General features: G+C 40.1%; 1 protein-coding gene across 1 annotated transcript in view; it reads right to left on the bottom strand.

Moving 5' to 3' along the window:
• LOC140702916 (uncharacterized) overlaps positions 1–15,823 on the bottom strand; it is a 93,376-nt gene that overhangs the window by 66,211 nt on the left and 11,342 nt on the right. The window lies entirely within an intron of this gene.

The following is a 15,823-nucleotide window of genomic DNA, read 5'->3' as shown; positions in this document are numbered from 1 at the left end:
CCACTTTAAAAAGCTGTTTTGGAGAAGTGGCTGACAAAGGATTCTCCCCTAAACATGGGTTGCTCTACAAAGAAAAACTAATTAATATTCCAAAAGGAGGGCCTGAGATTAAAAGTCAGTTGATTGTTCCTGATAAATATCATCCTATGATTCTAGAAAAGGGACATTTGGGTATTGCAGAAACTAAGCAAAGAATACCTCAGAAGTATTATTGGCCAAAAATGGGAAAGGAGATAAAAGAATTCTCTCAAGCTTATGACACATGTCAGGGAGAAAGAAATAGTAAGGATAAGGCCAATAGGGAGGACAGGAATAGGGATGATTATAAAAATTATATGGAAGATATTGATAAGACTTTTATTCATCTGAGGCAGGAACACACTGAACAACAGAAACAGGAACACAGAGAGGTGTCAGAACTTAGAACAAGTGAGGATGAGGTGAAACAGGTTAATTTTGTGCATACGAAATCAAAAGAAAATCAGGAAACATCATGCTACCCTGAGATAGTAAAACTGAAAACTTTAGAGGAAAGTAACTTGAAGTCAGCAGAAGTAGTATCTAAGGAAAAGATACAGCTAACTGAAAAGGCTGATAATTCTGTGTCTACACCCATAGCTAAAACCAAGCAACAAGAAACCTTATCTAAGAAACTTAAGAATAAAGAAGTAGCACTAGAGAAAGTTAAAGATGCATCTAAAATTAAACAAGTAAATAAAAGAGAAATGCAAGGAGTACTAAAGAAATTTACTCTAGTTATAGAAATAAGGAAAGAAGCTAGAGGGAAATCTATGATAAGGATAGCAGGCTATACCCAGCAGGAGGAAAGAAACGTCAGATGTATAGCCTCTCCTTTAAAAATTATAAAAGTTATAAGAAAAGACAAGAAGATCCAGGGGCTGAGCAGGTGTAAAGAGACCCTGGAAAAGTTGCAGATTACATTAGAGAAAAGTCAGCATTGTATCCAGAGAGGTTGTGTCCAGAGATGTCATCATATCCAGAGAAGTCGTGTCAAGAGGCATCTTCATGTTGTGAGGGGTGTAGAGTTCCAGAGTGTCTTCAACATCATCGCTGTAGCAGGATTCGAATCCAGAGCCATGCTGAGCAAAGCAGATGAAGAAGCTCATCAGCCAGCTGAGTTCCTGAGTGGAAAGCTGCAGCCGAGGTGGATACATCGTGCTTCGAGGGAACGTAAGTGGGACAAAAGAGGGTGGTTGTTACCGGAGAATAAGCCGTGCAAAGGAAAAGGACAATTTGGACTATGCACAGAATCAATACTATTAATGGACTTACAAACTGAGAAAGCTTACAAGAACAAGCTTGCAAACTGGAAGAGAGACTTGCAAGATATGGACTTTAAATTCCGTAAGGAAAGAAAGACTCAAAAGATAGCTGCTGAAGCGTGGGCTCGAAGACCTATCGAAGAACAAATTGTCCACTGAGAAATAAATGTAGAATGTAATAAACTGTTTTAGTTATGTATAAGTAAAAAAATAAGTAATTATAAATGTAATTGCATTGAAAATGAAAGAATGGTAAGTAATGTAGAAATTAATAAGCTGTTCCTGTTATGTGTAACTAAAAGTAAGTAACTGCAAAAGTAACTGTACCGAGTAAGCAATGGAAAAGTGTATTAACAAAGAAATAGAAAGCATTGATTGAAGATGTTAATTGATAAAAGTACTGTAAATGAAAAATTGATAAGCAATGGAAAAAAAATTGTAAAAACAAAGAAGTTGAAAAGGGTAATTACAAATGATAAGTAATTGAAGATAAAAATGTGCTGTGTTTATGATGGTTATGGTAATGTTGTGGTTATTAATATAAATTGCTTGCTGTTGTTTTGTGTTGAAAAGCACTATAGCTTTTCATCACAAAACAACTTATTAAGGGGGAAGGTATGTGACGGCTGCGATGACGTCACCTGCCTATCATGGTTATGCTGGAACCCATCTGCCTATAGCAGAGCAGGAGGTGGGACTCCAGGAGGTGGAGCTGTGTATATAAGGGGGGGGGAGTGAATGATGTGAGTCAGTTTTTGAGAGTTAAGAGTTATGAAGAGTTAAGGTCTGAGTGATAGTGTGTATGAGGGGATACTTTATTATTACTGATTGCCTTTTTATTTTAGTTGATAAAGTGATTTACCATTCCTTCTGTTGTTATCAATAAAATACAAGTTTTTATTTTTAAAATCTTACATTTGTCTGAAGAGTCTTATGAAGGAGTGGTTGGTGGCAGCGTAAATAAAGTGTGAATGAGAGAGTGTCCTGACCATTGTGACATGGAAGAGGGATGTCACAGCCACCTTTAGGTCAGACTGCCATGTCAGCTCCTGCATCATAAATGCCACCTTTTAGACATACTGTCCATGTCAGCTATTGTATCATAAGGGCCACGTTTTGGACAAAATACGCATTGCAGCTTCTGCATCATAAGGACCAACTTTAGGGCAGAATGCCGATGTCAGATCCTGCATCATAAGGGACAGCATTTCAAAAAACTGCCCAATTCCATTTTTGCATCGTAAGGGCCACCTTTTGGACAGACTGCCTATGTCAGCTCCTGCATCATATGGGCCACCTTAAGGACAGACTGCCCATTTCAGCTTCTGCATCATAAGAGCCACCTTTAAGACAGACTGTATCCTAAGGGCCACCTTTTTTACAGACTGTCCATATCAGCTCCTTCATAAGGACAACCTTATGCACAGACTGCCCATGTAACCTCCTGCATCATAAGGGCCACATTTTGCAATTTTGCACAGACTGTCCATAAAAACTCCTGCATCATAAGGGCCACCTTTTCCACAAACTGTGCATATAAACTCTATAAGTTCCACATTTTGAACAGACTATCTATATAAACTCCTGCGTCATAAGGGCCACCTTCAGGACAGACTGCCTATGTCACCTCCTGTATCATCACACCATATTTAGGACAGACTGCCTATGTCAGCTCCTGCATCAAAATAGTCACCTTTAGTACAGATTGCCCATATCAGTTCCAGCAGTAGAAGGGCCAGCTTTTCCAGAGATTGTCCACATCATCTCCTGCATCATAAGCGCCACCTTTAGGACACATTGCCCATGTCAGCTCCTGTATCATTGGAACCACCTTTTCCAAAGACTGTCCATATAAACTCCTGCATCATAAGGGCAATCTTTTGCACAGACTGCTCATGTAAGCTCCTTGATCACAAGGGCCACCTTATGGACAGACTGCCCATGTCAGATCCTGCATCATAAGGGCCACCTTTAGGAGAGTCTGCGTCTGGCAGCTCCTGCATCATAACAGTCACATTTGGGACAGACTGCCCATGTCAGCTCCAGCAGCATAAGGGCCACCTTTTCCACAAACTGTCCATATAAACTCCTACATCAGAAGGTCAACCTTTCGGACAGACTGTCAATGTCAGCTTCTGCATCATAAGGCCACCTTTAGGACATACTGCCCATGTGAGCTCTTGCATCATAAGGGCCACCTTTTTAAGGGCAAGAATATGTCAATTCCTGTATTATAAGGACACACCTTTAGGACATACTGCCCATGTCAGCTTCTGCATCATAATGGCCACCTTTTGCCAGACTGTGCATATAAACTCCTGTAACGTAAGGGTCATCATTAAAACAAACTACACATGTTAGCTCCTGCATCATAAGGACCACATGTAGGACATACTGTCCATATCAACTCCTGTATCATAAGGGCCAATTTTAGGACTGAATGTCCATATCAATTAATGCAACATAAGGGCTAACTTTGGGACAGAATCTCCATATGAACTCCAGCATCTTAAGGACCACCTTTTGCACAGACAATGCATATCAACTCCTGCATCATAAGAACCATGTTTTGCACAGACTGTCCATATCAACTCCTGTATCATAAGGGCCACCTTAAGGACAGACTGTCCATGTCAGCTCCTGCATCATAAGGGCCACTTTTCCACAGACTGTCCGCATCAACTCCTGCATCATAAGGGCCACCTTTTGCATGGACTCCCCATGTCAGCTTCTGCATCATAGGGGGGACCTTTTCTACAGACTGTCCAGATTAACTCCTGCAACATAAGGACCACCTTTAGGACTAACTGTCCAAATCAGCTCCTGTATCATAATGGCCAACTTTTGCATAGACTGCCCATGTCAGCTCCTGCATCATAAGAGCCACCTTTAGGACAGACTGCCCTTGTCAGCTCCTGCATCATAAGGGGCATCTTTTGGACAGATTCTCCATATAAACGCCTGCATCATAAGGGCCACCTTTTGCACAAACTGTCCATATCAGCATCATAGTGGCCACCTCTAGGAAAGACTGCTCATGTCAGCTCCTGCATCATAAAGGCCATCTTTTGGACAGATGGTCCATGTCAGTTCCTGTATCATAAGGGCACACATATAGGACAGACTGCACATGTCAGTTAATGTATCATAAGGGCCACGTTTTCCACAGAATGTCTATATCAACTCCTGCATCATAAGGGCCACCTTTAGTACAACCTGCCTATGTCAGCTCCTTTATCATCAGGGGCATATTTAATGGACTGCCCATGTCAGCTCCTGCATCATAAGGGCCACATTTAAGAGCTGACTGCCAATGTCAGCTCAAGCATCAAAAGGGTCACCTTCAGGATAGAAAGCCCATGTGAATGTCTGCATTATAAGGGTCACATTTTGAACAAACTGCCCATGCGAACTATTGTATCATAAGGGACTCCTTTAAGATAGACTTCCCATGTCAGCTCCTGCATCATAAGGGCCAACTTTTGATAGACTTCCCATATCAGCTCCTTCACCATAAGGGCCACCTTTTCCACAGGCTGTCCATATCAACTCCTGCATCATAAGGGCCACCTTTAGTACAACCTGCCTATGTCAGCTCCTTTATCATCAGGGGTATATTTTATACACTGTCCATGTCAGCTCCTGTATCATAAAGGCCACATTTAGGACAGACTGCCAATGTCAGCTCCAGCATCATAAGGGTCACTTTTAGGACAATCAGCCCATGTGTCCTTCTGCATCATAAGGGCCACAATTTGGACAGACTGGCCATGCGAGCTCCTGTAACATAAGGCAGCGGTCCCCAACCTTGGGCCTCCAGGTGTTCTTGGACTACAACTCCCAGAAGCCTTCACCACCAGCTCTGCTGGCCAAGATTTCTGGAAGTTGAAGTCCAAGAACATCTGGAGGCCCAAGGTTGGAGACCACTGACATAAGGGACACATTTGAGATAGACTTCCCATGTAAGCTCCTGCATCATAAGGGCCAACTTTTGATAGACTTCCCGTTTCAGCTCCTTCATCATAAGGGTCACCTTTTACACAGACTGTCCAAAAGTAATCCTTTAGGACAGACTGTCCATATCAACTCCTGAATCATAAAGAAATCTTTTGGACAGACTGTCCATATCACTTTCTGTATCATAATGGCTAACATTTGCAGACACTCCATATCAATAACTGCATCATAAGGACAACCTTTTGCACAGATTGCCCTTGTCAACTCCTTCATCACAAGGGCCACCTTCTGCATAGACTGTCAATATCAACTCCTGCATCATAAGAACCACCTTTTGGACAGACATCCTGACAGGTTTGATATAAACCTGAAGAGAATTGTTAATCCAGTTTTGTATGAAGTAGTTATAAAGAACTAAAATACTGTAAGTATTTGTCAGAATCAATAGTAAGAAAGAATGTAAAGTAGCAATTTATAGAGCTGGGATGATACAAGAATTGTATCAGCTGTGAAGAAAAACCTAGAATTGGCTGAGCCAAGAATAAAGCCAGCAGCCTCAGCACACACATTCTGGTGGTGGTGTGGTCACGTGATCTCATGGAGAGAATCTTGGAGAAGAAGAAGACTCTGACTGCTGGACTGATTTACAGTTGTGTTCAAAATTATTCAACCCCCAATGCTGTAAAGGGGTTTAGGGACTATAGTGTACATTTGGAATTGTATTCAGAATGAAATCCTACGTTTTAAAGAACCAAATGCAACTAAAATAGCATCAATTGTTTATGTAATACAGTAGTAAATGTTTCTTTTGTGGTTTCTTCATTGCCACAATTATTCAACCCCTTAAAGACTACCACTCTGAAGAAGAGAGGTTCATTCAGGTGTTTTTGATCAGGTATTGAAAACACCTGTGGATGTCACCGAGCACCAATCAAGCATAATAAGCACCAATTAGGCAGCTTTAAAATGACTGTGATACTCAGCTCCTTCTAGACATTTACTGGTGTGGTTACAAACATGGTGAAGTCAAGAGAATGGTCCAGGAAGACAAGAGAAGAGGTGATTTGTCTTCACAGGAAGGGCAATGGCTATAAGAAGATTGCAAAGAAGTTAAACATACCAAGAGACACCATAGGAAGCATCATTCACAAATTCAAGGCAAAGGGCACTGTTGAAATGCTACCTGGTCGTGGAAGAAAGAAGATGCTGACTTCGACTGCTGTGCACTACCTAAAGCGTAGAGTGGTGAAAAGTCCCCGTGTGACTGCTGAGGAACTGAAAAAAGATTTGTCAGATGTGGGTATAGAAGTTTCAGCTCAGACAATAAGGCGCACACTGTGTAATGAAGGTCTCCATGCCAGAACCCCCAGGCGCACCCCCTTGCTGTCTCCCAAGAATAAGAAGAGTCGACTGCACTTGCAATAATTGGGTTGACTCTAGAAGACCGTCTCCTAATCCATCTTAGAGGCTTGACTTCAGTGAAGCAGGCGTGGGAGGATCTAAGGGGACTCTTTGTAAGAGTCAGTGTTGGGAGTCAAATACAGCTTGCAAGGAAATTATTCCATACCAGGTTACAAACTGGTGAAAGCATGCTGCACCATTTAGAGCAAATGAAAAGAATGCTCATGGATTTAAGAGAAAAAAATATAGTATTTACAGAGCTACAAGAAGCTTTCATAATTCTCTCTTCATTGGACCACACATATGACCAATTTGTGCCAAATTTAGAGGTTCTACCCCAAGTTAAACTGACAGTTTTGAAAGTTATTAGTAGGCTTTTGGAGGAGGATCAGAAAAGGAAAGATAATATGCAACTCTGTGACACTAAACCCTCTAATCAGCATAAACTGCAAAGAAACAAGCCAAAAGAACTTGGGTAGGAGGAGGTCACAGCTGCAATTATTCAACCTGGAAGGCGATGTTTTGCCTGTGGTTCGCGACAACACTTGATAGGAAATTGCAAATCTAAGAACAGAGAAAGAAAACAGCCTTCGCGAATACAAAGAAAACAGCCACGACAAGATGATGAATCATATCTAACAGAGACTATTTACAACTCTAAAGACCACAATGAGGAATGGATTATTGACTCGGGTGCCACTGCTAATATGTGTAAAAAATAAGAAACTGATATACGATTTCCAAGCTGTATTTAATCAACAGGTATTTTTGGCTGACAGTGTGAGTGCCAAAATAATGGGTAAAGGTAAAGTGAAACTACTTTATTATTTATTTATTTATTTGATTTGATTTATATCCCGCCCATCTGGTATATTCTACCTCTCTGGGCGGCTACCAACAGACATATACTCATTAAAATACAAAACCATAACATAATCAATAATAAAACAGTGCAAAATATAATAAACGATAGATAGCAAAGAAAAAGAGTTAAGTGCTGTCAGGACGGAAGGCCTGAGTAAACATCCATGTTTTTACTTGGGTTTGTCTAACACAACCAATTAATGTGATATATGTGCCTAAGCTAAAGCATAATTTACTGTCAGTGAGCTCATTAGCAAAAGGTTTTGCAAAGCAAAGCGAACTGTGCTGCTTATATACCACCCCATAGTGCTTCAAGCACTCTCTGGGTGGTTTACAAGTTAATTATGCAGGCTACACATTGCCCCCCCCCAGTGAGCTGGGTACTCATTTTACCAACCTCGAAAGAATAGAAGGCTGAGTCAACCTTAAGCCGGCTATCTGGGATTGAACCCCAGGTTGTGAGCACAGTTTTGGCTGCAGTATAGCGGTTTAACCATTGCGCCACAAGCACATTTTACAAGAACAAATGTATAATTAAAGGACAAAATAATCAAATGTTAACTTGTTACATAAGAAATAAATTATACAGGTTAAGCAATGTGAATGCAAAATTTTTTTTATCATAATGTATGTCCCCATAAGGACTGTATTCATTTATGGCATTTAAGGCTAGGTCATGCTAACTACAAAACATTGCGTAAAACAATAGAAAATTCAATTGGTGTAAATTTAAAACCATGTGACAAGTATATAAATTGCCAAGCTTGTCAAATAACCAAAAGTAAATGTGCTCTGTGATGAGATGGAATATGTGATTAAAATGAACATGGGTTTTGTAATTCAGTGATATGTGCAAGAGAGGTTCCATCTTGTTTCTCTGCATAAATGATCTTTGCTATGCTGACAGGGTGTTTGCTAGTGAGGACTGGGAGAATGCTTTTCTGAAAGCACAAGAAGAAATATTGTGATACGATAGATGGGTTTTGTTGTGACTCATCGCAAAACCACAGAAACCCAAATAACATCTGTTAGCCGTGAGAAGGAAGGTCAGGACTCTTTGCCTAACGACGAATTGTGATTGGATGACATCGTGGGAAGGAGCAGATAAGGATTTGCCAGTTACTCTTGAAAAGGGAACTTTTACCTTTGGACAATGTCACTCGTGACTCACTCTAATGTCTTTCAGGACCAACCTTTAAGTCATGAACTACTTTTAGGTCACTCATGGCCTACTCGTATGGATTACTCATACACACACACAGGGAATATTCTTGTCTCTTTTCATGGACTATTTCTATGGACTACTCCTATGGACTATTCTCGTGGATTATTTCCAGGACAATGGGATATTTTCTTTTACAGGATTTGTCCTTTTGTACAGGATTTTTCATTTACAGGATAATGAAGAACTCTGGACTTTTTCTTACCTGTTTGGATTATTTTGTTTTTCCTGATGGATTACCGTATTGGAACTGTTTTTATTCTTTTTCTTGACTTTTTGAATTCTTTTAATGTTTTTGGACACTTATATATTTTTCATGTTTTCTTTACTTCACTACAGTTTTGTGATTAATCAGCAAAATGTTTATTTGTTTGCTTTTGCATAACTTGACTTTTACTTTAAGGAACTTACTTTTTCTTTAATAAAATAATGATTATAAAAATCAATTGGTTTCCTGAACAGTAAACTTGTCTTAGGTCATATGATGGTACATGCCTCGACCTTGCATATTTAATGAGTCCTACCTGTGGTGCATAGTAAGTCTAATGACTACAAAGCCTATCAGTAAGATTCAAAGGTACAAGGGTGTTCATATTGGGGCAGACTTGTAAAAGGGAGGATTGACACGCCTAGCTGAGCTATGGGACTCTCTCAGCACCTTTTAGGGTGTACAATCTCCTAATTACTCTCTGTCCGACCGATCAAGCATCCTCTTGGGGAGCTGATCGCTGACATGCTCCAACTAAGAAACATAGCAATATACTAGTAGAGAATATTTTAGACCTAGTATCTATGGATTTAATTGGTCCAAAACGAGCATCCTTAGGAGGAGCAAAATACATTATATCTATACAGGACCAGAAATCTAGGTTTGGTTTCTGCTACTTAATGCAAGATAAGAGCTCAACATATAGAATTTGAAAAATGGTTAAGATTTGTTGAAAGAAAAATAGGAAAGAAAGTTAAACAAATTCAGACTGACAATGGAACAGAATTTACTAATGAAAAGTTCCAGTCAATTCTAAATAAACATGGAATTATACACAGAAAGTCAGCACCATATACCCCAACCCAAAATGCCTTTATAGAAAGGAGAGGCCAAACTCTACAAAATATGGCTGAGGCAATGATAAGGGACAGTAAATTATCTGATAGATACTGGGGAAAAGCTGTTGTTTGCATGAATTTTTATTTAAATATACTTGGGCATACTGGCATAAATAATATAGCCTACACAATCTGGACTGAGAGACAGCCAAATTTAAAATTCTTGCATATATTTGGATCACCGGCATGGGTGCATATCCCTAAAGATAATAGGAAGAAAGGTGACAGGAAGGCTAGACTAATGTATTTCTTAGGATACCAACAGAATGAGGAAGCATTTAGATTTGCTTTGCCTAATACAAACAAAGTAATCATAAGTAGCAGTGCATCTTTTAATGAGCATGCTTATTGGGATAAGATTAGTTTGCCACCTGAAACTATTATCCACATGCCAGACATACAAGAGAACAAGGCAATTGATGAAGATGAAAATTTACAGCCAGAACAGGAGATTAAGCAAGAGAAAGAACCTGTTGAAGTACAGCCTGATCATGAAATCCCTTCTACTTCAGAGGAGAGGGAAACTCATGAGGAAGAAAGAGTAATACCAAGGAGATCTGACAGAGAGCATAGACCACCTGATAGATTTATACCTCGAGCATATCACTGTCTAAATATAACTGAGCCAGAGACATATGAGGAAATATGTAATACGCCAAAACTAGAACAGGAGAAATGGAAGGAAGCAATAGAGAAAGAATTAAATTCACTGAAGAAACTTAAAGTATATGAAGAAGTTGAGCAACCTGCTAATTCTAAAGTAATTGGATGCAGGTGGATATTTAAGAGAAAGGTTGATGCTGATGGGAATTTGAGGTACCGAGCTAGATTGGTAGCTAAGGGCTATTCACAAACATCAAGCGATTATGATCAGGTGTTTGCTCCTGCTTTAAGACTTGAAACTTTAAGATTTGTACTAACTTATGCTGCCAAACATAACTTAGTTTCAAGGCATATAGACATTGAAACTGCATACCTATATGCTGATTTAAAACACACCATTTATATGAAAACACCACCCAGATAGAAAAAGAAGGTAAATGTTGGATATTAAAAAAGAGTCTGTATGGATTGAGGCAGAGTGGATATGAATGGAACCAGCATCTTTCCAGAGTAATGGGTTTATACAAGGGATAGCAGATCCATGTATATTTATCAAGCAAGATGAGCAAGCAATTGTTCTCAATTTTGTGGACAATATTGCAATATTTACCAAAGATGTGAAATCAGCTAACAATGTACAGTGGGGTCTTGACTTAAGAACGGCTTGAGTTAAGAACATTTTGACTTAAGAACCACTCTCATAGGAAAATATTGACTTGACTTACATACTTAGATTTGAGTTAAGAACTGAAAAAAACCATGTGGGAGGCAGGGAAAGTGCAAAATTTGAACTTTCAGTTAACTGTTGGCCAGTGAAAAGGGTGCCTGTCTGCTTCCTCACTCCTCCCAGCTTTAGAGAGTGGATTGGGAGACAGTCTTCAGACTGCCTGGTACTGTACTGCCTGGACTGTATTTTCCCTGCCTTCCCTGAACCTTTCTTGACCTAAGAAAAAAAGAAACAAAATATCCCCCTCTAGTGGTCGAAGGCAGAATAGCAGCTTCCCATTAGTTTCTATGGGCGGAAAAGAGCAGATACGGATCAAATGGTTTTCAATGCATTCCTATGGGAAATGCAGATTTGACCTGAGAACTTTTTGACTTGAGAACCGCCTTCCAATACGGATTACGTTCTCAAGTCAAGACCCCACTGTAATACAAATGCTAAAGAAAAATTACAATTTAAGAGATCTGGGAGAGATCAGTAACTATCTAGGAGTTGAAATTGAGAGATACTCTAAGGGATTTAATATATCTCAGAAAAGTAAAATATTGAAACTTCTAAAACAATACAATATTGAAAACTGTAAAGGTTCTAAAACTCCTAGGTGTAATTCTGAACTACAGTGGTGCCTTGCTTTATAATTGCCCCGTTTAATGACGAAACCGCATTACGATGAACTTTTTGCAATCGCAAAATGATGTTTCCTATGGGGGAATTTCGCTTTGCAATGATCGGTTCCCTGCTTCAGGAACCGATTCTTTGCAAAACGACGACTTTCCAACAGCTGATCAGCGGTTTCAAAATGGCCACCGGGTAAACAAAATGGGCCCCCGCTGTTTTCTGGGATGGATTCCTCGCTGCACAGGCAGTGAAAATGGCCGCCCTATGGAGGATCTTCGCTGGACGGTGAGTTTACAGCCCTTTGGAACGCATTAAACAGGATTTAATGTGTTTCATTGGGTTTTTCCTTTTCGCATTACAACATTTTTGTTCTACAGCAATTTCGCTGCAACGAAGTAACGTCGTAATGTGAGCCACCACTGTATATAGATCTCTGATAAGAAGTTTGTTATATTTAAGTAGATGATCCAGAGCAGATATTTCAATAGCTGTAAACCTACTGTCTCAAAATGTAAGCAAACCAAATGAAATACATTGGCAAGCTGCAAAAAGAGTACTAAGATATTTAAAGGAAACAAAAGATAAAGAATTGTATTTAGAACCAAAGGGAGAATTAATATTGACTGCTTATGCTGATGCTAATTATGATAATGACATAATCACTAGAAGGTCTACATCAGGTATGACTATTCATTTAGGCAAGGCACTTATAAACTGGAAAACTGCTAGACAAAAGTTTATTTCATTGTCATCCGCAGAATCAGAATATGCCACATTATCTGAATTATGTACAGACCTGATATTCTATAAACAACTAGCAAAAGATATAGGGATAGATGTACAAGAACCAATAACAATGAACGAAGACAAGCAGTTATACAAATGGCAACTTCTCCAGGTGTCAAGAATAGGTCAAAACACACTGACATAAGATACCAAAATGTCAAAAAGAGTATAGAAAATGGTTTAATAAGATTGATTTATTGTGCTACAGAACATTGCTGATTGCATGACTAAAGTTCTAGGACCTACAAAACATGAAAACTCCTGTATTATGTTAGGAATGAAATAAAAATGATAATGTATGTAAATATACTGGAATGTAAAATATTGTAAAATAATTTAAAGAATTGTTCCTGCCCTTAAAAAGGTAGCCCTTATGATGCAGGAGCTCACTTGGGCAGTCTGTCCTAAAGGTGGCCGTCATGATGCAGTAGCTCACATAGGCAGTCTGTCGAAAAGGTGGCCTTTCTGAGGCAGGAGCTGACATCATCAGTTTATCCAAAAGGTTGCCTTTATGATGCAGGAGATTATATGGACAGTCTGTGGAAAAGGTGGCCTTCATGATAAAGGAGCTGATATGTGCAGTGTGTTCTGAAGGTGGCCCTTATGATGCAGGAGCTGACATGGGCAGTCTGTCCAAAAGCTCGCCCTTCTGATGTAGGAGTTCATACAGTTTGTGCAAAAGGTGGCCCTTATTCTGCTGGAGCTTATATGGGCAGTCCGTCCTAAATATGGCCCTGACGATACAGGAGCTGACATAGGCAGACTGTCCATAAGGTTGTTGTTTTGTTGTTTAGTTGTGTCCAACTCTTCGTGACCCCATGGACTAGAGCACGCCAGGCCCTCCTGTCTTCCACTGCCCCCCGGAGCTGGGCCAAATTCATGTTGGTCGCTTCGATGACACTGTCCAACCATCTCATCCTCTGTTGTCCCCTTCTCCTCTTGGCTTCACACTTTCCCAACATCAGGGTCTTTTCCAGGGAGTCTTCTCTTCTCATGATATGGCCAAAGTACTGGAGCCTCAAGCTTCAGGATCTGTCCTTCCAGTGAGCCCTCAGGCTTGATTTCCTTTGGAATGGATAGGTTTGTTCTCCTTGCAGTCCAGGGGACTCTCAAGAGCCTTCTCCAGCACCACAATTCCAAAGCATAAATTCTTTGGTGGTCAGCCTTCCTTATGATCCAGCTCTCACTTCCGTACATCACTACAGGAAAAACCATAGCTTTGACTATTCGGACTTTTGTCGGTAAGGTGATGTCTCTGCTTTTTAAGATCGTGTCCATCTTTGCACAAAATGTTCTTCTAATATCTCCAATTTTTCTGAACAGATCTCTGGTTTTCCCTTTTCTATTATTTTCCTCTATTTCTTTGCATTGTTCGTTTAAGAAGGCCCTCTTGTCTCTCCTTGCTATTCTTTGGAAGTCTGCATTCCATTTTCTGTAACTTTCCCTATCTCCCTTGCATTTTGTTTCCCTTCTCCTCCCTGCTACTTCTAAGGCTTCGTTGGACAGCCACTTTGCTTTCTTGCATTTCCTTTTCTTTGGGATGGTTTTTGTTGCTGCCTCCTGTACATTGTTATGAGCCTCTATCCAAAGTTCTTCAGGCACTCTGTCCACCAAATCCAGTTCCTTAAATCTGTTCTTCACTTCCACTGTGTATTCATAAGGGATTTGGTTTAGATTATACCTGACTAACCCAGTGGTTTTTCCTACTTTCTTCAGTTTAAGCTTGATTTTTGCTATGAGAATCTGATGATCAGAGCCACAATCAGCTCCAGGTCATGTTTTTGCTCACTGTATAGAGCTTTTCCATCTTTGGCTGCAGAGAATATAATCTATCTGGTTTTGGTATTGCCCATCTGGTGATTTTCATACACTGTATAGTCGCCTCTTGTGTTGTTGGAAAATATGACCAGGTTGTTCTCTTGAGAAAACTCTATTAGCCGTTGCCCTGTTTCGTTTTTAACTCCAAAGCCAAATTTACCTGTTGTTCCTTTTATCTCTTGACTCCCGACTTTACCATTCCAATCCCCTACAATGAGAAGAAAATCTTTCGTTGGTGTCAGTTCTAGAAGGTTTTGGAAATCTTCATAAAAATGGTTAATTTCAGTCTCCTCAGCATTGGTGGTTGGTGCATAAACTTGGATTACTGTGATGTTGAAATGTCTGCCTTGGATTCGTATAGAAATCATTCTATCATTTTTGAGATTGTATCCCAGTACAGCTTTTCCCACTCTTTTGTTGACTATGAAGGCTACTCCATTCCTTCTATGGGATTCTTGCCCACAATAGTAGATATGATAATCATCTGAATTGAATTCGCCCATTTCTGTCCATTTTAGTTCACTGACGCCCAGGATGTCAATGTTTATTCTTGCCATCTCCTGTTTGATCACCTCCAGCTTACCAAGGTCCATAGATCTTACATTCCAGGTTCCTATGCAGTTTTCTTCTTTGCAGCATCGGACTTTCCTTTCACTTCCAGGGGCGTCCGCAGCTGAGCGTCCTTTCGGCTTTGGCCCAACCACTTCATTAGCTCTGGAGCTACTTGTACTTGTCCTCCGCTCTTCCTCAGTAACATGTTGGACGCTTTCCGACCTGAGGGTCCCATCTTCCAGCGTCATATCTTTTAGCCTTTTGTTTCTGATCATGGGGTTTTCTTGGCAAAGATACTGGAGTGGCTTGCCAGTTCCTGCTCCAGGTGGATTGCATTTAGTCATAACTCTCCACTATGACCTGTCCGTCTTGGGTGTCCCTGCACGGCATAGCCCACAGCTTCTCTGAGTAACTCTAGCCCCTACGCCACAACAAGGCAGCAATCCATGAAGGGGCTACTTTTGTTAGGACCAATCTATGAATTCAACAGGCATGGTTTGCCCAAAACAAATCCCATTTTCAGTTTCTTGAATTTCTGCGAATCATACTCCTACAGTGCAAAGATGGTTAAGGGTAAATCACACAGTTGAGGATGCTCGGATAAAAGCAAAGAAAATTGCAAGTGAGGACGCCAATCAAACAGCAATATGGAAATATCTTCAATAACTGTTTGTCAGGTATTTAAAAATCTTCCTTTAAACATAATCTAGTTGTGTGTACTTCTTTTACTGTTCTTATTGCAGTATTTAATGCGTGAATTATTAAACTACCTTTTGGTATATCTTTTGTATTGTAAGGGCACACCTTTAGGTTGTCAGCTGCTGCACCATAAGGGCCACCATTAAAACAGATTACACATGTCAGCTCCTGCATCCACCTTTTAGACAT

Source organism: Pogona vitticeps, chromosome 7, assembly GCF_051106095.1.
Source record: "Pogona vitticeps strain Pit_001003342236 chromosome 7, PviZW2.1, whole genome shotgun sequence".
Lineage (NCBI taxonomy): Eukaryota > Metazoa > Chordata > Lepidosauria > Squamata > Agamidae > Pogona > Pogona vitticeps.
The sequence above is the reverse complement of the archived record's forward strand: the minus strand, read 5'-3'. Positions and strand labels throughout refer to the sequence as shown.